The 26192-nt window shown below is 35.8% G+C and overlaps 1 long non-coding RNA gene across 2 annotated transcripts; it reads right to left on the reverse strand.

The window, feature by feature from the left end:
• Positions 1–18357: 18357 nt before the first annotated feature.
• Positions 18358–25418, reverse strand: LOC148871737 (uncharacterized). 2 transcript variants are annotated; one of them, XR_016107808.1, is made up of 7 exons: positions 25141–25418; positions 24205–24588; positions 23841–23976; positions 23705–23735; positions 23495–23589; positions 23311–23381; positions 18358–18672 (listed from the first exon to the last, which is right to left on the reverse strand). It is a non-coding gene; the product is annotated as an uncharacterized LOC148871737 (long non-coding RNA). The 2 variants fall into 2 exon arrangements; XR_016107807.1 differs by lacking the exon at positions 25141–25418 and having other exon boundaries at positions 24205–25118.
• Positions 25419–26192: the final 774 nt, after the last annotated feature.

The following is a 26192-nucleotide window of genomic DNA, read 5'->3' on the forward strand; positions in this document are numbered from 1 at the left end:
CGACTCCAAATTAGTCTAAGTGAGCCATTTTCTGATGCTCCCAGCCACAAATCTAGTTTCAAACATCAAAATCTTCAAAACAAAAAAAAGGTCCAAATCAGGTTGTAAATGATTGAGAAACAAAAGAAATTGCAAGAGAAACCAAATACCTAAGAGCCATGCCAGAAAACCAATCGCTGGTTGCCCTCTTGGACACCACCCATCGTTGCTCAAGGTACTTGTGTGAACAGAGAAGACATAGGGTTCTATCCATTTATAGGGGTATTATCGGCATATTGAAAATTTTTAGGGACAATCTCTTCCCACATAAAAAATAAGCACTTAAATATTAAGTACTTAAAATGAATAGCCTTGGAGCTACTTACTTTTTAAGCACCTCTTTCAAGCTTTTCTGCCAAACAAGAATAAGTGCTTATTTTCCACTTCTTGTGTTGTCCTACCACTTATTTTAAGTACTTAAAATAAGTCGTACAAAACAGGGACTAAGACTGTATCTTCTAAAAGTTTGACGAATCAGGGACTATTTGGGAAAGCTGAGCTGAAGATTCAGTTTTTTGCACTGTACCTATATATCTATCAGTACTTGCATGCTACAAGGTTGGGCTTGACCCTTCAGATTGGGCCATTCAAAATTTGATAGAAATCTAACCCTACCCTGCCTAAGTTGCACCTTGAAGGTGAGTTTCTACTTGAAATATAGCAATGGGTCCTACAAATAAGCAACAAGCAGATGCAAAGTGGAAAATAAAAATATTGCATTCTCCCATGGGTCATTGATGGAAATGGAACACGAGTTCATATTGGCACCCCACATTCACATCTCGAGTTCATATCTGCCCTTCATAGAATGCATCCCAAAAACATCACACAGTATATCCCAACTGTGTATTAAGAACATCTCTCAATGATATATACGGGAAATGTTCTCAATGCACGCTAAGATGTTAATGTGAGACATTGTTGAGGCACATTCTGTGGGGGCAAATGTGAATTTGCATATCTCAACATAGAAACATTTTCTGTAGCGTGCCCGTGGGATGGCCAGCCCAAAGGCAGCATACTGATTAAGTGAACTAAAGTCAACTACGATATTATACCTCGAAGACATTTCGTTAAAAAGGATCACAATCATCAACTTGTTTTGTAGGTCAGATACACACGCGACCAACTTAAGCATCAATTCAAATGATTCAATTCAACTGTTGAGCCTCCTCTTGAATAATAGGCATAAACCAAGTTGAGGACCAATGGGTTCTCAACTTGATAAATTAAATACTTGCGGCTCTTCTTCCTTCACCAGAAAAATGCACAGTATGATCCACGGAAGATGAATTAAATTTAGATTGAAATCATATATTGAACAAGATTGATAAATTGAACTAAAAAAATTAAAATATTATATTATTAATAAACGGAATTAAAAATGATTTTGATATTGTATATCTTGAACAAAATATATTTAAAATAAATTTTATATATAAAAATTGAACCGATGACTCTAATAAAAACACAATATTGAAATATAAATTTCAAGTATATATAAACATATGCAATTAAATCGAATTGACTCAGATTATATCAAATGGGGGGGGGGGGGTTGAACCATATTTAGTCTATGGATTTTTGGCTTGAAAACCCTTGAACTTGGTTGATAAAGCACTTTAGACCTTAAAAAATTTTAAGACGTTGGCAAATCCGTATGTGGCATTGTTCATGTTTGAAAAGGCCACTTAAGATGTTAAAAGTCTATTAGTTAAAAAATAAATTTTATTAATTTTGATGTAAATTACTTCAAGGATTTTATCAAATTAGAGTCATTAAATTAATAGTAATTAATTTAGTAATAAATAATTAACAATAATTAAGAGTAAATTATTACTTAAACACTAACTTAATTAGCTTAACTAATAGTAAACTAGCAATCACTTAATTTACTTAATTAACTTAGTTAACTTAGTAACTCGATTTCCTTAATTACTTTAATTTACTTGATTTCTTTAATTACTGTATTTACTTAATTTATTTAATTAACAATAAGTTAATTTATTTATTTACCTTAATTAGCTTTGATTATTTAATTACTTTATTTATTTAGCTTAATTTACTTAATAAATTAATTAATTCCCTTAATTACATGGTTTTAAAATTGTGGTTGATTCGAGCGGTCAAAACGTTTAACCTGGGAACTAGTTAATTGTATGATTCCATTTTATACTTGGTTTAGAACTTCCAAAAAAAAAAAAATGTTGACTTGGTTAGCAAACTGTTGACTCGGAGGGTTGAACTACTAACTCCTAGTGAATGGTTTTTAGGCTTTTATAATTATTTTGTATATTTTCTTTCAAAATGTCATGGGCTGATTCATTTGGAACAGATGATTGAACCATTGACCCAAAAAATTGGTGCCAAATCAGTTCCGTTTTTGTGTAGGATTTAAAACCTTGCTTAATTGGTTTAATTTACTTGTTTAGATCAATTAGCTTTGCTTATCTAATTTAATTACTTAATTGACTTAGTTTCCTTCATTAAATTAATTTATTTATTCAATTGCTTATATAGTTAGCTTAGGTGAGGCCACTGGTTTTTGGTCAACGATTTGATCATCCAATTCAAACAGACCAGCTCATGACATTTAAAAAAATAAAAGATAAAAAATAATAAAAAAAGCCTTGAAAACCATTCATTCGTAGTTCAACCACTTAGGTTAACGGTTTGATTGTTTGATGCAAGCGGATTAGCCCATGACATTTTAAAATGTAAAATAAATAAAAAATAAATTAAAAAAACCTTAAAAACCATTCACTGGGAGTTTAACGATTCAACTATTTGGGTTAGTATTTGCTAACCAAGTCAACTTTTTTTTTTGGAAAATTCCAGGCCAAGTATAGAATGGAATCAAATAGTTAATTGATTCATAGGTTGAAATGGTCCGATCACTCGAGTCAATGGCAATTTTAAAACCATGAAATTAATTGGCTAAGTAAATAGAATAGTTAAAAAATCAAAGCTAATCGAGATAAATAAGTAAATAAAGTAATTAAAGAAGTTAAATAAATTAATGTAATTAAGCAAATTGAGTTACTAATTTGACTAATTTAAGTTAATTAAATAAAATAAGTGATTGTTAGTTTAATATTAATTAATATAACTAAATTAGTGATTAAGTAATAGTTTACCCTTAATTATTGCTAATTATTTATTATTAATTTAATGACTCGAATTTGATAAATCCATTAGTAAAATTTATTTTTTAACTAATAGACATTTCAACAACTAAAGTGGCATTTTAAAACTTTAGGATCTAAAGTCGCCGTTTCAAACATGAGTAGTGCCACATAAGCAAACTTATATTATTTTATTCATTGTCTAAAGGATCTATCAACAATGTCTCTAACATTGTTTGTTTTTGCATTACAGTGGCGGGGTGTTCATGGGTCGGGTTAGGTCGGTTTTATAGGATTTTCCCAATCGACCTGACCTAGTCGGGTTATCAGAGGTGGGAACCGAAACCGACCCACTGATAGGCCGAACCGACCTGGTCGATTTGAGCCGGGTTGGGTCGGTATCGGTTTTGCTCTTGTACAAAGCCGAATAAACTCTGAATTAGTTGAGGACTTGAGTTGAGGGGGGCGGACCAACCAAGTTAAGTTAGAGAATAGAAGATTTTAAGAGAAGACAAAAGTGGAATTAGAAGATTAATAGGAAACTAGGAATTCTAATTGTAATTGCCTAATCTAGGTAAAAAAACTAAAAAAGGACGCCTAATTATTGAATTCTAATTGGAATTGCCTAATCTAGGTAAAAAACTAAAAATGGACACCTAATTAATTGAATTCTAATTGTAATTGCCTAATCTAGGTAAAAAACTAAAAAAGGATACCTAATTAATTGAATTCTAATTGTAATTGCCTAATGGGCCTTCTATTTCTAGTAGAAGTCTAGAAGACTAGTAGGAATTAGGAAACTATTCAAACTAGGAAGTAAGAACTACCAAATTAATAGAAGAAAGACTAGTTCGGTTCGGGTCAGGTCGGTTTCGATTTTCTTATGTGAAAACTAAAACCGACCCGAGATATTGATTTTTGTATGTGTCCAACCCGAAACCGACCAGTACGAATAAAAACCCGACCGACTCGGATTCGATCGGTCCGGGTTGGTCGGTTTCATCGGGTTGTGCATTCTTATGAACAGCCCTACTTTCTAGGAAAGTAAGGGTGAAAATCCTTAAAATTCTTTAAGGTTTAAAGTGCTTTTTCAACCAAGTTCAAGGGTTATTATTGACGAAAATCCTTCAATCTATTTATTATTGACGAATTTGAATTCAAATTTCGATAAATGGACCTTTTTTAACTCTATTGACTACAGATCTGTCACAAACATGATGTGTACAACTGGCAAACCCAATCACTACCAAACACATCAATTGTCAGTATTCTAAAAATAGTACAGATCATTGGCATGTTTATTCCTAATTGGGTTTCATATAACCTATTGCAATCTTGTTTGTAATAGATTTTGATTCGATTTTATGATGATAAAAACATACATTTTTCTATTTTTGGGTAAATTACAAAGACCCCCTTGTATTATGGTATTAGTGACAAAGATCCCTATATTTTTATTTACAGTAAAGACTCCCTGAACTTTTATGTTGTGACAAATATCCCCTCGGTCATAAAGTCAAATGACAAAAGGTATTAAATTACCAAAATATCTCACTAAACTTTCTTTATTTTATTTCATTTTTTCATTTTCTCATAAACCTAATTAACCCAAAAATACCTCCATTACTTCTTATTGGGAAATACTTCTATCATCTTACCAATAATCGTTGTCAAAAAAGAAAAAAATCTCTGATAAGCTAATTAAAAAAAGTACACTCACCATTGGAAAAGGAAAAAGTAAGATGATTTTATAAATTAAATAAAAGGATAAAATAAATTAAAAAATGATAGTTTGGGCATGTAAAAAACTTTAAACAATTAGATGTGAATCCTTTTTGAAGTTAAATGACAAAAATCTAATGGAGGGAGGTTTTGTCTAATGGTTAAAGTTCAAGGGGTCTTTGTCATTTTGTAAGGGGTGGACCTAAGTAGCACCATGGACTGATCAAATATAAGTAGGACTATGGACTCATCAAATACAAGACCAACCGAACCTGAGTCAATTTGACACATTTTACTGATCAAATATAAGTGCTGAATATTTCTGCATAATAGCAAAATTAATGCATGAATATTATAAAAACCATGAAAGCATTCTTGAATAAAAAATAAATATGAGAATATTCTAGAAATAAATCCAACTAAGCAAGAATATAAAAATGTGGTTTAAATGACAAAAGGGTAAACATGGAAATAACAACTAATAAGATAATTTTAGAAACATATTTAACCACATGTTTTAAATGTGTAAATAACATTTTAGAACAAGAGGGTAAACTAGGGAAAAACAAGTAAAGAATCTTCTAGAACGTGCACCCAAAAGCTATAAATAGGTTCTTCCCATCCATTTCAAGAGTCCTTGGAACCATTCTTGCACCTTGGTATCAATCCATCATCTCCCTCTCCACCCCATTCATATCAATCTTCTCCCATCTTCTTATGCATTCATCAACCATTCTGTCACATTTCTCATCGGAATTCCAGCTCCAGTGAACTACATTGGCTTGATCCCATGCCGGAGGATATGTGGGTAACCCTTCAGGGGTCTAACCACTTACGTCTCTCCCATTTTCTATTCAGCCAATTCATCAGATCTTGGGGTACAAATCACCCCACATCCACGGTCTTACATGCATAGTACAAGGCGAGTCTTAATAATTTACCCTTTTTTTGAATGATACATTTTTCCTGTCTAATACCATGAAATGCACCTCATGAGGTCTCAACATGGATATATAATTTTGTACCCCACATTTTTTTGGATGCTCGGGTTGAGAAGAGTGGAAATACAACTACGTTAATTGCAAAACTTTGTATTGAACTGTAAATATTTGTATTTGCACTTGTTCCAAATTGAACAGATATACATGATGCAACATTAAATTGCTTATGGTGTAATATTTGTGCGTTTTGCAGCATTGATACCAATAAATATGTTTCATAATTGTATACCTTTTCATGCAATTACTTCCATCCCCCCATTATCGCAATTTATTTTTAATTTACATTGTTTTGGTTGATCATAGAAGTTCCAAGTCCAAGCAGGTACAATTTTCCTTTGAGGTTTTATTTAGCAAATGACTCAACTTGTCAGGACTGTCTTCTGATATGTTCCCTTAGCATGATATTAGAGTTTGTCAAAGGCCTATAGAAAGGGAATTTCAGGAAAATGATGCCAATATCAACGGCCTATTTGGGAGGGATGAATTGAAGATTCTGTTAAGCTGGTTCAGCTGCTTTGATACAGTCTAGATAAACTATTCAAAGATGCTGAAGTATATATGCCTTCAAATAATTGAGTGTCAATTTGGTCCATCTAGATATTTCATCAAACATAACTTATAAGCTGTTTGTGTGAAGTCCATCTCAAAAAGCTATAGTTCACTATGTTTATGTCCTTCCAAATAAGGACTAAAGTATCAATACAATAAACCCTGTATTAAATGTATCATATTGTATTGTGGGTTCTCCAAAACGATAAATACTTAGATTTAGGACATCGGGCCAATTTTAAAGGCTAATGCCCTTCTGGTCCGTTTGGTTGCTGAGAAAGGATGAGATGAGATGGGATGGGATGAGAAAGAATGGGATGAGAAAAGAAAATTTATTTTCTCAAATTTGTCACCTGTGCTTGGTTGTTGAGACTAGTTATCTTACCAAATATATTCACTAGAGACGATGACATACATTCACCAAAGAGCTAACACAGGGTTTTAGATCTGAGACAGTTGGTTCAACAGATCTAACACAGGGTTTTAGATCTGAGACGACGAAATACATTCGTCGGAGACGACGACAACAGAGATGACGATGATGGGGTTTTGACCGTTGGAAAGCTGGAGCTCAGAGATGATGACGGAGACAATGGGGTTGTGACCGTTGAAAGGTTGAAACTCGAAGACGATGATGGAAACGACAACGGAGATGATGATGACATAGATGATGGAGTAATGACTGTTGGAAGACTGGAGCTCGGTTAAGACGATGAAGAGATGCCTCAAAAATATTTTCGCACAAAACTTCTCAATATTTTCATTTCTCAGTGGGGTCAAACCTATTTGGTGAGACCCCAAATCCCTAAATTTGTGATATGGTTTTTCGTTGCATCTCACTATTTCACCCAAAACAAATGCAAGAAATGAAGCATCTTAAGAGAATACTCTTTTTTTCTCGTCATAGTCGAGGCAACCAAACGGACCATTCTTGAATATGTCATGGCTCAACTCTTAAAGCATTAACTTTTGAAATACCTGATATACAAGAGTGTATCGATACATTGAACCATGCTCCCAAATGGACACCAAATCACAATAACGTTATCTATAAATCCAAGGATCCAATCCGGAGTGAGAGTCATCTTTCTGCTGTGAAAGCTCTAACTGTAGCAAATGAGAGGTACCTTTAACCCGTATCTCATCTTGCTATGTCCAAATTAAGAGGACAAAATTAAAGGACCATATAAGAAAAATAAAAGGAACATAGATGAAAAGATAATTGACGATGAAAGAAAGGGAAGAAAAGTTGTCTTTCTTTGGCGTTTTATTGATGCCATGGGATAAGGTTATGGTCGTCTACAATGCCAAAAAGTGCAGCTTTCATGGTTGCTTTGCGTTGTATTAAATGCCCTAATTACAACGTTAGCTGAAATTTTTTATAGGAGGGATTTGATGTTTGCCAGAAGTTTCAGTCTTTCAAGCCGGCTCTACCAGCTCAAGTCTTTTTTTTTTTTTTTTTTATTGAAATTCTCAATTCTTCCATTGTATTTGTATTCTTTCCGTGCAACGTTTTAATTATCTTGTCATTGACCAACCATTGATCCCATACTAATACTCGTTGATTCAAACATAAGGTTGGAAAGTGTCGAAAGGGTGTATTGACCTGACCTGACCCATTGACATCACCAATTAGGTGTTAGGTTGGGTCAGGTCAAGTTGACTTGACCTGCACCATGTTCAGTAGACCTTAAGCAAACCTGACCCATTGGCATCACCAAGTCTGCTCTGTTTTTTCTTACAATCTGCATTCAAAATATGGTTGAATAGATAACTAGATTATCCATATAGAAAGCATACCTTCTAAAATTTTGCTTCCTTCAGGATGTAAAACAGTTACAACAGCAAGGGAAAAACCAGTCAGTTTCAAGCTATTTGCATCATGAATCTAATTTCTATATCCATCCTTCAACAGGTAGCTGATAAAGATGAAAAATGATTTTTCTTTAGCTATACTTGTATTTGTTGAGTGGACACTATATATGACCTGTATTTGTTGAGTGCAGGCACCATATGCCGTGGTTTAGCTGATAAAGTATCGTTGAATGCCAACTGAGGCAGCAAGTATTCCTCTTTAGAAACTTTAATCTATCTATAGTGAGGACATCTTTCCAAAAACGTTTCCACAGAAACATCCACAATTGTGCTTGAAGGAAAGAGTTGAAGTAGAAGCTATTCATCCCATGATCCATCCAAACAAAACAATTTTTTTTACCTTTGTTATAGTGGAGTTGTGAGTGGTAGAAACTGACCTTTGTGGATATCCCCCATAAAGAGAAGAGACCCAAGGGTCTTCAAATAAAACGATTTGACTTCCATATTTGATTTGCCATTTGAACAAGGTTTTATAAATTTTGTTATTTTAAAACCATTTTCCTCCACTAATGTATCTAGGCTTTGGAGTTTGATTAAAAACGGATCTATGTCTTAGGTACTTTGCTTTTACTTCTTGAACCCATAATTTATTTGGTTCATTTAAGACCTGCCAAACCTATTTTGCAAATAGGGCTTGATTCATTTGAAATAATCTTTCAAATTGTCTATATTTGATACTTCTTTTTATTTTGATAAAGTAAGATAAACTTTTATAAGAAAAGATAATAGTACACCAAGACACCTAACCAAGCTCCAAGCTAAGGAGCACTACATGAAAACTGATTTTTAATAAATTTTAATTCCTTCTTATAGGTTACAATATAAGATTAACTATTGTCTACAATTTAGCATAGAAAGGATGTAAGTCCAACTACTCATATTTTCTGCTAAAATTATGTATTTTCTATTTTAATATAATGTGGACTGCCATGGGATTTTTGAACCATATAGTGCTGTAATATATTACTATTTGACTAACGATTGAGGGTTACATTTTCCCTACTAGTTTATTTGATTATGTATGGAAATCTAGTAGGTTAATGCCACGCTTGAATTCTCAAGCTGAACATGAAGTCATGAACCATCTTGTAATAGTGTTACTCTTCTTTTGAAGGATCAATAGGAAATTTTATTAAAATTGGAAAAGAAAGCTCGGAAGAATGGTTGTAACCAATTGTTGGGGAAAATGGGGTCATTGTAACTTTGGAAGAGAAGCTCTGAGGCGCGTCTGAAGACACTGTCTTTAGAAAGTTATTTGCGCCCACTCAGTTTTACTGAGTTTGCTGTTGGGTTACAAGCAAATTTGTTCCCAGGATACAACAGAGCCTTGGGCGAGAATCAGCAACCAGCAAAGTTGAAGAGTCTCCAAAGAAACCTTATGTTAGATTGTAGCAGACCGAACTAAGAGAGAGAGAGAGTGAATTTCGAAATTGTGTATTTTGGAGTCTGATTCATGCTCCTTAAATAATTTGTGAAGAGGTATGAGGAAAAGGTAGGTGCTGGTTTAGAGAAGGCACCTTGAACAGTTACAATTTCAAACATTGTGACTGTTTAAAAAGTTGTTAACAGTTGGTGACTGTTAACTTTGAATTGTGCCTTTTGATCACACCCGATCGAATCGTGACCGTTGATCTCATCAACAGTGATCAACAGTCATCAATGCACCAAAACCAGAGCCGCCCATCGCGAGCCACGCGGGTGCGCGCAAAGTGCGAGCAAAGTGCGCCTCATTGCGCCACACACACGCGTGCACACGCGTGCGTGAGCGTTATGCGGTATCGAATCCCTATACTCTCCTCTACTAATTCTAAGGAGTGTAAATCAACTCCTATTGAAATACTGAAAACAAACATTGTAATTATCCAATGTGGGACAAGTTCAAAACTGAGTTTTTTTTGTAAGAGAAAAACTTATTTTTCAACCAAGTGTGCAGGTGCAATTTCTCATGTAATTGGCCAATCAAACCCATTGGATTTAATCTCTTATGAGATAAAAATCCAACTATCCCCCACATTGATTGATCAATTACATAGTTCTCTCTCAATCCAAACTACTATGACACAGTTATGCATACAAAAGGTGTTTATCAACTTAAACCTCTTGTTAGTATAGTTATCTCAAAGCCTTGTCAAAGTTATTGGTGGTAAAACCTTAAACCAACTACTCTCAAGACAGACCGGAGACACCTATACACATAAAAATGTTCAGTCTCTACAAGAGTTTCAAATTTTGCTTAGCACTGTTATGGCCATGTGCTTATTTCCTAGTTTCATGAATAATCCCGAGAGCAAACCCAAACCTTCATGAGAAGCGACACCACTTCTATGTTTACATAGGTGAAGTTCCACCGTGTGCTCCGTTATTTGACACATTTCAGAACTTCATTAAGAGTTTATCTCAACCTCTCATCATAACGGACAACACTGTTTATGTTGTGATGGGAAATTTCTCAATATCAGTGCTAACAGTCACATTGTTGTAACTTGTTGTTACTCATTAAACCCAATACTGATGGCTTTTCAATTCAGGTTGGGTTACCATTACAGGTGACTAAGTAAAGGGTTTTAATCTCATCTCTTTGGTTGTCATACTTACCAATTCTCTGGCTAAACCGTTGGTAAGAGGATCAACCAAGTTTTTACTTGACCTCACATAGGTTATAGTGATTACTCCATCTTGAATCAATTGCCTAATAAATTCATGTCTCAGACTTATATGTCTGGACTTACCATTGTAGGTACCACTGTAGGCCCTTGACAGAGTTGCCTCATTATCACAGTAAATGGAAATTGGAGGCATAGGACTAGGCCAAAGTTTTATATCCAATAATAAATTCCTAATCCATTCAGCCTCTTTTCCAATAGCCGTTAAGGCTATGAATTTAGATTCCATGGTCGAGTGAGATATACAAGTTTGTCTCTTGGATGCCCAAGAGATCGCACCCCCACCAAGGACAAAAATCCATCCAGATATGGACTTGTTATCTCCATTACCGGTAATCCAACTTGCATCAGTGTACCCTTCTAGTACAGCTGGATAATCACAATAAAACAAGCCAAGTTCCAAGGTTCTCTTGAGATACCCAAGAACTCTCCCAACTGCCTTCCAGTGCTCTGCACCGGGATTACTTGTAAACCGACTGAGTTTACTTACTGCAAATGCAATATCAGGTTTGGTACAAAGTATAGCATACAACAAGCTCCCTACTGCACTAGCATACTCAAGTTGTGCAATTGCTCTACCAGTATTTTCTACTAGTTTTATACTAGAATCATATCGCGTGTTATATTCTTTAAACCCTAAATGCTTAAATTTCTCAGTACTTTCTCAATGTAATGTGATTGGCTTAATGCATAGTCCCTACTATGCTTTTTAACTTTTATTCCCAAGATGGTATCTACTTCTCCTAAATCTTTCATCTTGAAAACAGAGGATAAGTAGTTTTTAGTTTCATTTATGCCACCCATATTTGTACCTACAATAAGCATATCATCCACATAAAGACACACATTTACTCCATAATTTTCAATGAATTTTGAGTAGATGCATCTATCAGCACTATTATGTTTAAAACCAAAAGCTAGAATGCAAGAATCAAATTTCTCATGCCACTGTTTAGGTGCTTGTTTTAATCCATATAGTGATTTAATCAGTTCACAGACTTTTTTCTTGTTTCCAAGAAGAACAAATCCTTCTGGTTGTTCCATGTAAACCTCTTCATTTAAATCACCATTTAAGAAAGTAGTTTTAACATCCATTTGGTGAACAGATAAGTGATAAATGGATGCTAATGCTATAAGTGTTCTAATAGAAGTTATTCTAGCCACTGGTGCATAGGTATCAAAGTAATCAATCCCTTCCTTTTGACTAAATCCTTTGGCTACCAATCTAGACTTAAAAGTTTGCACAATTCCATCAGTGTTGTATTTTCTTCTAAACACCCATTTACATTTTATTGGTTTTGATCATGAAGGCAGATCTACTAGTACCCATGTGTTATTTGACATTATTGAATCCATTTCATCATTTATAGCTTCCTTCCAAAAGGTAGCATCTCTAGAGATCATGGCCTCACTATAGGTTTTTGGATCATTTTCAATGTTTAGGACAATGGGTATTTTATTTAAAATCTTCTCTCTATCAGCCTCAACCAAAAATACAATTGACTGAGTAGAGATAAAATCTGCACCTAAGTGTTTCTCTGTTGTTTGTCTTTGACTTCTTCTAAGTCCTATTTTAGGTGTTATAGTTGTGTCATTTCTTCTTTCAGTCTCATTATTATCTGAGCTTGTCATTTTCTGTGGATTCATTTTCTGCAGGTTCAGAACACAGTTCAACATCTTTAGTTTCAATTATTATGTTGGACTCTAAGTCTAGAAGCCTATAGGCCTTGCTATGTTCTGCATATCCAACAAACATACTTTTCTTAGCTTTAAGTCCTAATTTGGTTCTTTTAGGATCTGGAACTCTATAATATGCTAAGCACCCCCACACTTTTAGATATGTTAAATTAGGTTTTCTTCCTATCCATTATTCATATGGGCATTTGTTATTAACTCTAGAAACAATTCTGTTATGTAAATGGCAGGCTGTTAGGAGTGCTTCCCCCCACAGGTTTAAGGGTGCATTAGCTTTTAACAACATACAGTTTATCATTTCTGTAATTGTTCTATTTTTCCTTTCAGCCAGGCCATTCTGCTGAGGGGTATAGGGAGTAGAACACTGATGTATTATTCCAAATTCTTCACAGAAAGAATTAAACTCATTTTTAAAGTATTCAACACCCCTATCACTTCTAAGGATTTTAATTTTCTTTTCTAGCTGATTTTCAACTTCAGTCTTATATAATTTAAACATGTCAAAGGCTTAATCCTTAGTTCTCATAAGGTAGACATAGGTGTACCTAGAAAAGTCATCTATAAATGTTATGAAGTATCTCTTGCCTCCTCTACTTAATAAACCATTGAGTTCACAGATGTCATAATGGATTAGTTCTAGAAGTTGAGAATTTCTCTCAACACTAGGGAAAGGTTTCTTAGCCATTTTAGATTTTACACATATTTCACATTTTTTAGTTGATTCATTACTGTAAGCAATTATACCTAGTTTGCTCATGTTCTTTATGGATTTAAAATTCAAGTGTGCTAATCTATCATGCCATAAAGAGAAAGAATCAACAATATAAGCAGAAATTTTTCCTTCATTAATACTTAATTTGAACATACTATTACAACCATATCCCTTTCCAACAAACATCCCATTCTTGGATATGATTAGTTTGTCGGATTCAAAGACAACTTTGAATCCCCTTTTACAAGCAAGATTTACTGAGACCAAGTTCTTTCTAATGTCAGGAACATGGAGAACATTGAGGAGAGTTAGTGTCTTTCCGGAGGTGAAGTTCAACTCTATGCTGCCTCTTTCAGCAACTTTGGCACATGTTTGGTTTCTCATTTGTATCTCCTGGCCATCAGTCACTTCTTCATATGTCTTGAATAATGACTTGTCCTTACAAACATGGACTGTGGCGCCTGAATCAAACCACCACCCAGAAGACGATTCTACCATGTTGACTTCAGTAATCATGGCCACGAGATTGTCTTCTACCATATTTGTAGACTTGGTTCCGCCTTTCTGACGTTGGCAGACTCGGGCATAATGCCCCTTCTTTCCACAAACATAGCATAATCATTTCTTATTGTTGATTTTTTTGAAGTTCCCATCATTCTTCTTTACTTGTAATGCAGGGTTAGTCTTCTTCGATCTATTTTTCACAAAATTTACCTTAGAGTTTAGCATACCGGTCAGGGTCTTATCCCTATTGTCTCTAATTCGAGATTCTTCTTCAATACGAAGGTGTTGCTAGATTTTCTCCAAGGTAAGTTCTTCAGCTTTGTGCAAAAGCTTCTTCCTGTAATCCTTCCAAGAGGGTGGAAGTTTGGCAATGATTGTTCCCACTTGGAAAGATTAAGGAAGAATGATGTTAAGGGATCGAATTTTATTGACTATCACCTATAATTCATGAACTTGCTCCAGTATAGGTTTATGGTCGCTCATGGTGAAGTCAAAGTATTCTGCAATAAGATACTTATTTGTACCTGCTTCTCGCACCTTGTATTTGAATTCCAGGGCCTTCCAGATTTCTTTTGGAGATGTAAGTTCCTTGTAGAAGTTGTAGAGCTGGTCTGATAAGGCATTCAGTATGTGTCCTCGGCACAAAAGTGAGTCCTCTTCCCGTTTTGCTCTTTCATTCTTTAGTTTCTCAGAGTCTTTGTTAGTGGGTTCAGGAAGTGATTGCAGATTCGGGTCCAACAGATAGTATAGCTTCAGTGTGGTCAGAAAGAAGATCATCTTGTCTTGCCATCAGCTGAAATTTGTTCCATCGAACTAGTCTAGTCGAACAAGATCTTGGTTCATCATCTTGATCGAAGTCATGCTTGCTTCTGCCTCCATTGTAGGATAATGCTCTAAAATTGTTGGGGAAAATGGGGTCACTGTAACTTTGGAGGAGAAGCTCTGAGGCGTGTCTGAAGACACTGTCTTTAGAACGTTATTTGCCCCCACTCAGTTTTACTGAGTTTGCTGTTGGGTTACAGGCAAATTCGTTCCCAGGATACAACAAAGCCTTGGGCGAGAATCTGCAACCACAAAGTTGAAGAGTCCGCAAAGAAACCTTCTGTTAGACTGTAGCAGACCGGACTGAGAGAGAGAGATAGTGAATTTTGAAATTGTGTATTTTGGAGTCTGATTCATGCTCCTTAAATAATTTGTGAAGAGGTATGAGGAAAAGGTAGGTGCTGGTTTAGAGAAGGCACCTTGAACAGTCACAATGTTTGGTGACTGTTAATTTTGAATTGTGCCTCTTGATCACACCCGATCAAATCGTAACCGTTGATCTCATCGATGGTGATCAACGGTGATCAACGCGCTAAAATCAGAGCCGCCCATCACGAGTCACGTGGGTGCGAGCAAAGTGCGAGCAAAATGCACCTCATTGCGCCACACATGCGTGCGCACGCGTTGCACAATATCAAATCCCCATACTCTCCTCTACTAACTCTAAGGAGTGTAAACCAGCTCCTATTGAAATACTGAAAACAAACCTTGTAATTATCCAATGTGGGACAAGTTCAAAACTGGTTTTTTTTTGTAAGAGAAAAACTGATTTTTCAACCAAATGTGCAAGTGCAATTTCTCATGTAATTGACCAATCAAACCCATTGGATTTAATCTCTTATGAGATTAAAATCCAACACCAATTACTTAACAAAATACACTGAAAATGACTAATGATTATAGAGAGTCAACTATAGGGTATTCTTAGAAATTCTCTATAAGATCCGACTTTACTACAAAAATTTTGGGCTTTAGCGACATTTTATAAACGTCACAAAATTTGGGACAAACGTTGCGAAAAGTTTTTCGTGGCATTTGTTCCTCTATCACAATTGTGAATCACGAAAAGCTTTTGTGACATTTATTGACCCCTTTAGTGACATTTTGCAAATGTCACCATTCTTTATAGAAAAATCATTCTAGGGCATATTTGTGTCATATATAAGATTCTTTTGTGACATTTATTGAACGCCATTTAAAATGGTCTTTGGCGACATTTATTTAAACATCACAAAAAGTCACTACAAAAAATGGTTTTCGATGAATCTTGGTGACGCTTGCAAATGTCACTAAAAGTTATAGAAATGTCATTTAAGAGGCTTTTAATTAGTAACATTTAGGATGATTTTTTGTGATGTTTATTAAATGTTGCTAAAGGGTAGTTTTTTATTTAAAAAAATAACCAGCAGTCCATGACTATTGGCACATATCAACATTAATTAAAACATTATATACTCTTAAAATTGTGATTTTACCTAACAAATGTATCAAAAGAAATAATAAAAACACTTAATATAAAAAGGGTCCATTTTACAATTATTTCATTACATATGAATACAAATAAAAACTATATAGACCAATATTATATATGATTTCATTTTCCATAAACTTGCAATCAAGAGAAATGACAAGATGATCCATTGGCAGCACACAACTAGCAAACTTTTTTTTTGGCTTTCTCCTAGGCCAATTTGCTACCTTTATTCCATAGTTGAAGCATCTTTTATCATTTCTTTATCAAGTGACGCCATGGATGATTCTATTAGGGCCCAACTGTTAGTTGAAGAGAATCCTAGATGTTGTAGAACATAAATCAACACTACATTTAATTTTTGAAGTCATTTAGGCGGAAAATCAAAGACCATAGAGAAGGAAAAATTAAAAGTGTTTATTTTAACTTTGTAGACTGGGATCATACAATAACATCTGTTCTCTTAAAAGGATTTGGGCTATTCATATTATAAGCTCTAGCTTGTAACAAACTCCAAACTAAATTATTATAAGCATCAGTACTAATCAACTTAAGTCAAATAAAAATAGAAGTTGAAAGAAATGTCAAGGTTAATTTATGGCAAAGTTCCTAAAAATTTGTCAACTTTCTCATCTTTTTGAAACTCATTCTTAGCTTTCAGCCAAATCTCATCGTTATAAACGTCTCTAACCACCTCATTTTGAGATGACATTGACAAGTGCCTTTTTTGATGGGACCAAACAAGAAATTCAAAGAGAGGGTTATAATCGAAGAAGTCACAATAGGAAATTGTCAACTGATTTGTGTTATGGTTAATTTAAATGATAGGGTATTAGTTTTTGATGGAGTTTAAGATCTAAGAATTTTATTTTTACGTTAATTTCCTAGGTCTTAATTAAGGTTTTATTTACCATTTTGAATATCAGATTGGACTCGCTAGTTGACCCATAAACCCAACTTACTCTAGATAAAAGTTAAAATTATCTATTCCTTATGGTTTTGAGGTTGAACTACCTAATTAAACTGAGAAATTAAAACCAAGAATCCTTTTTTTTTTTAAAATAAATAACAATTATATTATAAGATTTACAGAGTGCAGCACAAATAATGTACCTCAACTTGGTCAGCACTAGTACCCAACTGGAGCATACAAAGATGGGTAATAGTATGTACCTTAGCTTGGTCAGCACCACACCCAACTGTCCAAACTGATCGATTTCCTACAAACGCATACACAACACCTTGAATTGAAATGCAAATTGTATGCCACAGTCCAACAACAACTCCCTTTATTTGGATACCTAGAGAGATGATACACAAGCTGGACTCAACTCATTATCTGTACTTCCCTGCACACACTAGATCAAAAACAACCATAATATTGTAGGGATATCTATTTTCTTATTTTGAAATACAAATTCATTTATGGTTTGTCACAATACCTCATGTTGTGCGGTCTGGTGCTTCCTGTTGGTGGATAGTTCGAACGTCGAATTGTATAGGTCATCTAGATAAGCTACAAAAGAAGAAATCAGAGTGTTGGGGTTGCTTGACTCGGGATGGGCAATCTGATGTTTAATTCAACGAATTGGTATTTGATTGTATGAGAGCTAGAGAACTGGAGAACTACGAGAGCTAAATCGCAAATACCTTTTCTGAGGAGGCAAGCACCCTTATATAGACTGACTGCCATAAACTCTACAAAGCGCATTTGAGATCTCTGGCCCATCTGATTTAAAAGCATTTTCATGCTTGTAGATGGAAGCGGCGGAGGTGGTTAAACCTTTACTAAGTTGGCGAAGGCAAGTTGCCTCCTACGCCATCCTGACGTCGGCCAACCTATTTTCAATCCATCTTGTCAAGGTAGGGCCAAGTATCTACTAGGTTGGCGGAGAAATAAGTGTCTTTAGAAGTTGTAGGGGTAGTTTTTGTGGCTGCCGGTAAAAACAAATGACTACCACTGAAATTACTTTTACCAGTAGTCGTGATTGCTGCAAAAAGTTGAACTAACTGTCGCTATAAGTCAAAGACATTGTTTTAGTGGCAGTCGCGATTGCCACTAAATCTATTTTTCTTTCATATAATCCATATTTATTTTTAAATTATTCCTGTTTTGCTTCTAATAACCTGTTATCTCTACCTTCATCCATAGAATGAAATACGAAAATCAAAACATTAATTAAAAATGAAATTTAAAAGTCTATTCTCCATTCAAAACATTTGAATCACAAATCAGTACATCTTAGTTTCAAATTGATAGATTCTTTAATACAAATTTCTTGTTTCCTCCCTCATCTCTTGTCTTTTCCCTGCAAGTATCTCTCCACATTGTCAAGTCCACATGGCTCCTTAACAACAACGCATGGTTGCAGGGATGTCCAACTAAAAGGTTGAATCAGATTCATTTGAGCTGCACCATTCTTGGCTTCTCTAATAGCTGATCTTGTTGCACAGTGAACAGATACTATTAAAAGTAATGGTGGCTCCTCGGAAGCTGCACGAGAGTCAAATAACCATTGGTTATTATTAGTCATATTGCTCAACCTGATAAAATATGTATTTGTGCATATTCCACTATTTTTTGTCTTTTTTTGATGAAATAACTATTACTGTATCCTAATAAGAAAATAAATATGAGCATATGAATCTTGAAATTTATAAGAGAGATAATGCATATCCTCTAGTGATATGGACCCAATGCTTGAATTTATCAATTGTTTGTGCAATTTTTACTGGTTGACTTCTATTAAGCTGCAGTTTCACAATTGAAAAAATGGGTTAGCAGTACTATGGTTTCAATTGTCTTCCCAATAAATGGAACATAGACTGAGTTAAGTTTCTCTATACTGATATTTTCAGATCATTAAGCTAAATAAAGCCATCTTGGTGTTGTTCTCCTTCAACAGAAGATGTTTTTGAAAACTTATGAAAATTTGACAGAGTTCTTTTAAAATTAGAAGTTTCAATAGTTTGGGGGATCAATTATGTAACTGTTTAAAAGGAAAAAAAAATTTCCAGAGAGTGATTTGTCACTAACACTTTCTTTGGATGTAAGCTTCAGGGACCTGCTAGAGGAAGGTCAATAAAACATTAGCCCCAGAAATAGTTGATATTTGACATATTGAATTGACTGGGGGGATACTCTCTAGAAGAAGGTACAGGGTAAAATGGTTGTCCATGTTAGATAGTGTATGCCTTTAGCTCCAATCAGAATGATGTACCTTATGACATTTATTGTAAATGAATAAAGTACATATTTGATTCATGTTATTGTGGTGTGTCTGTGTAATAACCTTAAACTGGACACATATGAAACTCGTGTTAGTTTAGATTCTTCACAGTTGTTGGATAGATCTGGGGAGATTTATCCTGCCAATGCTAACACTGATGTGCCACCAAGTTGATTTGGGTGGCTTGTCTCAGTTGCTAGGGTGAGACCTGAGGTACATGTAGTGTGGGTTGTTTTGAAACCCTAAACCGGACCAGAATTCCAGTGTTGCCCTAGACCTTGGAGATTGATGGGCAAAACCGGAATGTTACACCTGACCCCTAGACTCGATTATGATACGGCACCAGGTGTCAGATTTGGTTGTCTTTGATATGCCAATCAGTGAGATCCTTCGAGGGGTCAAAACCTGGGCATGTTGGGACAGTCTGAGAATTCATCTGAGTGGGTGATCATAGTGACAGGATCAGCCCCTTTGTCGGACAAAGGTAATGATCGGGATGCACTATCTCTGATGGAAACCTAAACTGCCAGCAGTTGATTTCAATCGTTAAAATTTGTTTTGCAAAATATATTTATAATATATATATATATATATATATTGTGGTTTCAAAATGTTTGCAAAATGTTTTAATTCTCGGAATCCATGTGAGTAGAGAGTGCAACACTGTTCCTTGCAGTTGAGGGAGAGGTCCTCTCTTGTCGGGTAGTGTTTGTTCATTATGGGCTGAGAGGTTAAGTGTAAGACCATTGAGGGTAATACCTGATGGACTAATTTGCATCTACTCACAGTCCCTAGGTTTTTATAAGGTAGTTTGGCCCAAGGATCACTTAGTGTAAGTGTTGGGCCCATTAAGAGCCCATGGTGATGGACTTACGGGTTCACTGTCCATAATAGTGAATTCGGCCAGGCCTTGTAACAGAGGCTAGGCTGAACCCATGTGGCTGATGTGTAAATCAATGTTTGGGTCCCACACCATACAAGGAAACCTAACTAGGCAGTAGTTTGGAAGGTTAGTGAGCACATGGACTTAATGGGCGTAAAGCCCAATTCGAACTGATTTAATTAGATTAAATAAAAAGGGGCGGATTTGGGTTTTGGATCAATAGATATGATATGGAGTTATCCCTATCTACTCAGAGAGTCCAGATCCAAATAAGGATTTGGATCAGGAAGCTCCTAATAAGATTAGGAGGATTGATCTAACCTGCAGATAAGATAAGGGCTTATCCTTATCTCTTAAAGAGAGTCCAAATTCAAATAAGGATTTGAATTAGGAAACTCCTAATGGGATTAGGGGCTGATCTCTTTAAGGCTATAAAAGGAGGAGGAGGGCGTACCTCCAAAAACAACAACTCAATCAGATCTTAGATCACAGAAAGAGAGAAGACAACAACAGTAAGACTGTGCCATCTTTTGCTCTTGCGCCCTCCTCCTACCACCACCATTGCCAGTTCGTTCTCCACTATAGGAGCGATCAAGAAGGGTTCTTGATATCAGTTTTTGGAGAAAAACTGATATGAAGTCGTGCTCACATACCCTCCATCGAATTCTTGCTGAAGGATTCGGTTCTTGTGAAGAACCACCTACTGATTCTTCTCCACCCTACGCTGTGTCATCTTTAGTGGGAGCAGTCTTTGAAGCTTTCCTTGGGTGTGAACACCTTCGTTGGGAATTACTGCTACTCCGTATTAGGTATATCCCTTTCCTACCTTTTGGTTTCAGATCTGGTTCGGTTTAGGTTCAAGATTGATCATTGAAAATGCAAATTTTCTAAAACAGGGAATGTGATTCCCACATGGGAGAGAGAAATTTTTTAAATTTCGCTCAACCTACTTGTAGGGTTCGGCCATTCATATGATGGATCTCTCATCCCTTTAGTCCCATCTCAAAAGGGTTGGACTTCACATGACAATTTCATAGAAATCTGGTTGTTTCCCTTGAAATAAAATTGTTTTTTCACTTTATTTACAAGAAAGCTAAAAACCTTCTCTAAGTATATCAATAGCTCTCTCCTATCTCCCTCTATCAAATCTTCTAGTTTTCTTAAAAAATTTTGATATATAGAGAAAACTAGTGGAGCCTCTTGAAACTAAAAATAGGAGTTTCCTTGAGGAAAGTAATTCAATATTAGAGAAGCATGAATATAACATGGTGACTGCATCGAGAGGAGAAAAGTACAAGGTAGTCATTTTTTGTTTAGTTCTGTTGCATGGTACTATATATTGATTTCATCATCAATATTAGAGAACCATGCCCCTGGTTCTTGATTGCCAAAGCAGAATCAAGAACTGAACGCAGAAAGATGAAATTCTACCTCGACCTAGTTTTAGAAGTTCAACATAACTTGTTCTCATGGTACTGAATCACAAATTGTATCACCACAATTTAATATATTTTTAATAAAATTTGTTCTTTTTCTGCCCCAACATTTTTTTCTAGCCTTACTATAACTAACTTAATTATTACTAAAATACTGCACTTGACACTAAACACAGCTCCCCCCACACCCACTGATCTAAGCCTACTGTCAATGAATTTGAGTCAACCCAAGTAGGGGTGTCGATTGGACTGGATTTTGCACTGGACACTTGACACACCAAACCAGGGTGGCATGTGGCCATATCCACATGAAACTAGAAAGTAGAAAGCCATTGGTTACTTGGTACAGCCGGTTGTCCTGTTAGCAACTGACTTTTGCACTAAGATTTACAGCCCACCATGAATAGGGCCACTGATACCTATGCTGAATGGTTCCTCTATTCCTGTCCAACTCTTTAAAAACATATGGCCTTTCTGTAACTGAGGTCTGAGCATATCTACTACCATGGCATCCAATCAAACCAACACTTCTCTAGTATTCTGCAACTGTAGGCCTAAATGTTCCAATCAATCTTAAACTTTTTATTTTTTATCTCTTATTTTTTCTATTAATTAAACCTATAACACAACCTAAATGTTCCACAACCAAGCAGACTTAGGATACAAAACATTTTCAAACAGTTTGCATACTTTGCATTATACCTGGTTTAGATTTGCATGCATTTGTTTGTAACTATAATTAGCAGCCATATCTGATTTGTTAATTAAAACACTAATTTAGAAACTCAAATAACTGAAAAATAGAAATCCCATCACAGATTTTCTATCTGTTTGTAAATCTACCATAACTCAATGTTCAAGGTACACAATCTTGGTATAGTTTTCATAATTGAACGAAAATTATACATGGTTCAACCTACAAGTTTCTGGGTCAGATGAACACTGTAAAAAGTCTACTACATTCAAGATACAGAGGTAGAGCTGAGAAATTGGGTCAGAGGGGCGCATTATCTGAAGGAACATTGCCTATGGAGGAAAGAGTGTCGAATTGGCTATTTGAACCAATAGATTGCTGCCTTTCGACAATAGGTAAGGAGTCTCAGTCACACAACACATCAAACATGTTTACTGTGGACCTCTATCCTGATTTGCTTCTGATTCAGACTTTGGTACCTTTTGGTAGTCTACATTGATAGAAAATCAAATCAAATCCGATTTTTTGGGGGGTAATAATTTGTCCAATTTGTATGAATCCCCTATATTATAAAATATTTACTTGATTGACGTAAGAGGAGACATCCATCTTGGACATATTCTGATTTCAAAGGCCAAATTAACCTGTATCAACTATCAAACACCTCCATTGTTGCTCATCCTCCTGGAGAGAGTAAAAAAGCCCAACTTCACGCCTTGGACCAAGGGATTAAACACAGACTTGACTAGAATAATTAAAATATTGAAGCCCAAGTTCCAACTGTCTATTGGAATGCTATCCATTGAAGTTTCAGATTTTTTTTAACTAATAAAAAAAGTGCATTAAGTTCATTACTTATAGGTGAAGAAGCAGAAATAGTAGGACTTACTGGTTTTTCATGGATTCCAAGCTGAGACCATGTTATCATTTCAAGCAACTCCTCCATTGTCCCATATCCTCCTTCATTAATTTAGTCAAAATTATAAATTCTTGAATTGACATTACCAGTAACACAGTTGTCATTTCATTTTGTTTTGAGGAAACTTCTTATTCACAATAGAAACGGAAGATACCTGGAAGCACGAAAAAAGCATCTGCTCTGTGAGCCATCTCAGCCTTGCGTTCATGCATATCCGATACAATTTTTACTTCACCCACTGCTTGTCCCCTTATCCGATACCCAATTCTTCACCAATCACCACCATTTATAGAAGTAGAACCTTTAAACTGAAAATTAATGTGGTTGTGTGTGTATGTATGAGAGAGAGAGAGAGAGATTATACCTCAAGTGGAACAAGGGTAGCTGGGATAACTCTAGAACGCAAAAGAAGATTAATCAGAGAGGAAAACAGTAATATGATGATATATGAAAGTATGAATAATGCCCACTATATCAAATTATTTCCTTTATCATAATACCAGCAATACTAATCGTATCACATCACTCAAAGAGAAAGAAATCTCAAATCTACATCTGCTGATGAAGAAGAAATCAGTTCCATTTGCAACATTCTCTGATGATAGGATCGAAACTGGAAAGCTTGTAAGTGTAGATCTGCAATAATTAAAAATATCAGAACCTATCTAAGTTCACCACAAATATATTTTTTGCAATAAGAAATAAACCATAATTTTGAACTATCTCAACAATGAGAACTGCCAATAAAAACTTTCACAGATCTACTAATAGTGAAGATCTCTTCAATGTATATCAAACTTCAAGAAAGCTATCACCTAGATGACTCCTAGCAGAAATTTTATTTCAATGGAGTTATGCTGTTACCATCCAAGATAGAAGTCCGTTGCTCTTTGGGCTGCATATTGGTCAACCTTTCTTCTGGTAAGTGGTTCATACCAAATAAAGTCCAAGACAATACCAATCCTTCCTTTTTGGTGTACCTAGAAATTATGCAATCAGATACAAAAGCTCATCAATCATGGCTTTGAATGATTTCAATTAGAAAAAAAAATTAACACGTGCTTGAGTTCTGGCCTGATAGTTTTCACGGTATATCTGATCTGCAGTTGCATGGCAAAGAATCATATTATGGGCCGCAATGTAAGGCTCTATTGCAGAACTACCAGTTGTACAGGAGCACTACCCCCATTACCATAACCAGAAGTAGAGACCACTGCTAGTTCATTCAGTGTCATTCAATTCTTCACCCTGTCATCAAATGTCTTAAAACAAATTAAAATTCAGCAAACTTGGCATGGTCCTTCCTGTATTGTTTTTTGTTAGTTGTTGAGATTTCTTATCAACTAAAAATTTCAAGGCTAAGTAGAAATGATTTTGTTCAAGTATTTCAAAAAACAGTTAAGCTGCTTCCAATAGAATGGTGTTCTCAGAAACTTATCACGCCTCCGATAGAATGGAAGTGAAGCCGACATTGAATGTCCACAAAGATTGGGGAGGCATAGAAGCCACCGTTGAACCGGTGACAAGAAATAACCATCTACAGCCTCGACTCACATCTATGCTTGTTGACAACAATGCAAAAACGATCTCTGATTCGAATTTGCAGTGCTCAGGCCTTTTCCTTCCATATATCACTCTAATCAATCCAGCCTCCGACCATGGATGTGTTGATAGTTTTGTTCAAAGATAAAAATAGACTAGAGAATCCAAAACAATTTTTTTTTTTCAGATTTACGGTTTCATGGTTTAGGGTTTTCAAACTTTGTAGCATATTGTTTGAACAATTTTGGAGTGTCATACCTGTGTAAATATTTGAAAGAGGCTTTTTTCCTTTAGCCACTTGTTGAACTGCCGCTAAAAACAATTTTTTTGTAGCGACTCCCGAGTCAATGTTGATTTGGCAAAAAGAGTAGCTCGCTATCAATCCTTGGCTCGGGGTGACTCGTCTAGTCAATTCGCTCGATCTGTTCACCTGACTCGGGTTAAGGGCGGATACCCAAATTTGAAATTCAAATTCGTCTGTGAGTTATAGGAGCGGTGTCATCCTTTAGACCATCAATTTTCTACCGTGACACCACATCCTTCAATTTTTCGTGCCCATGGCTATAAATAGGGGCCAAGGGTCCCATTTGTACTATTTTGAGTTTTATTGCAGAAGAGTAAGGTGAGAGATTGGAGGCGAGATCTGTTAGGAGGTTGTCAGTTCACAAGCTTAATCTGGTTAGGTGAAGTCGGTCTTTCTTTCCTTGAATAGCTGGTGAGTCTTTTTCCCTCTACTTTAGTCATGTCTTTGAAAGAGGCAGAGGGGGTGTTCCTACTTTTCTCAGGCCGAGGAAGGGACTTCGGCATGAGAGCAATGAGGTTCCCATACGGGGACCTCAACTTCTCAACAAGAGCTGCAGTCGTGCTCCCATTTTGGTTCCACCAAGCTAAGTGGGGAAGAATTTGTCAGTTTGGTGTCTTCTTTCCATATTCCAAATGACTTCAACTACATTCTACCCGACTCGGACCAGTTACCATGGAGCCATAGCTGGGCTAAGGTCTATGTCTTCGAGGAGGCATTGATCGCCGGCCTCCGATTTTCTCTACACCCTTTCATTGTCGAGGTGCTCTCTCATTATGGCATCTCTTTGGGAAACCTCCACCCGAGCACCATATGGACCATTGTGGGGACAATCTCTCTTAGTTACCACCTTGATTTCCCTTTGGACATGGACAAGATCTCAAGGTTGTGTCATATAAAGGAGTTTCCAATGAGCCCTATTGCTTTTACTTGAGCTATCTTCGTGGTTATAAACTTTTGGGAGGCTTCCCAACAAAGGTGAGGCTTTGGAAGAGTAGGTACTTCTTCC

This window comes from Nelumbo lutea, chromosome 2 (assembly GCF_056320005.1).
Source record: "Nelumbo lutea isolate HS-2025 chromosome 2, American lotus-T2T, whole genome shotgun sequence".
Classification (NCBI taxonomy): domain Eukaryota; kingdom Viridiplantae; phylum Streptophyta; class Magnoliopsida; order Proteales; family Nelumbonaceae; genus Nelumbo; species Nelumbo lutea.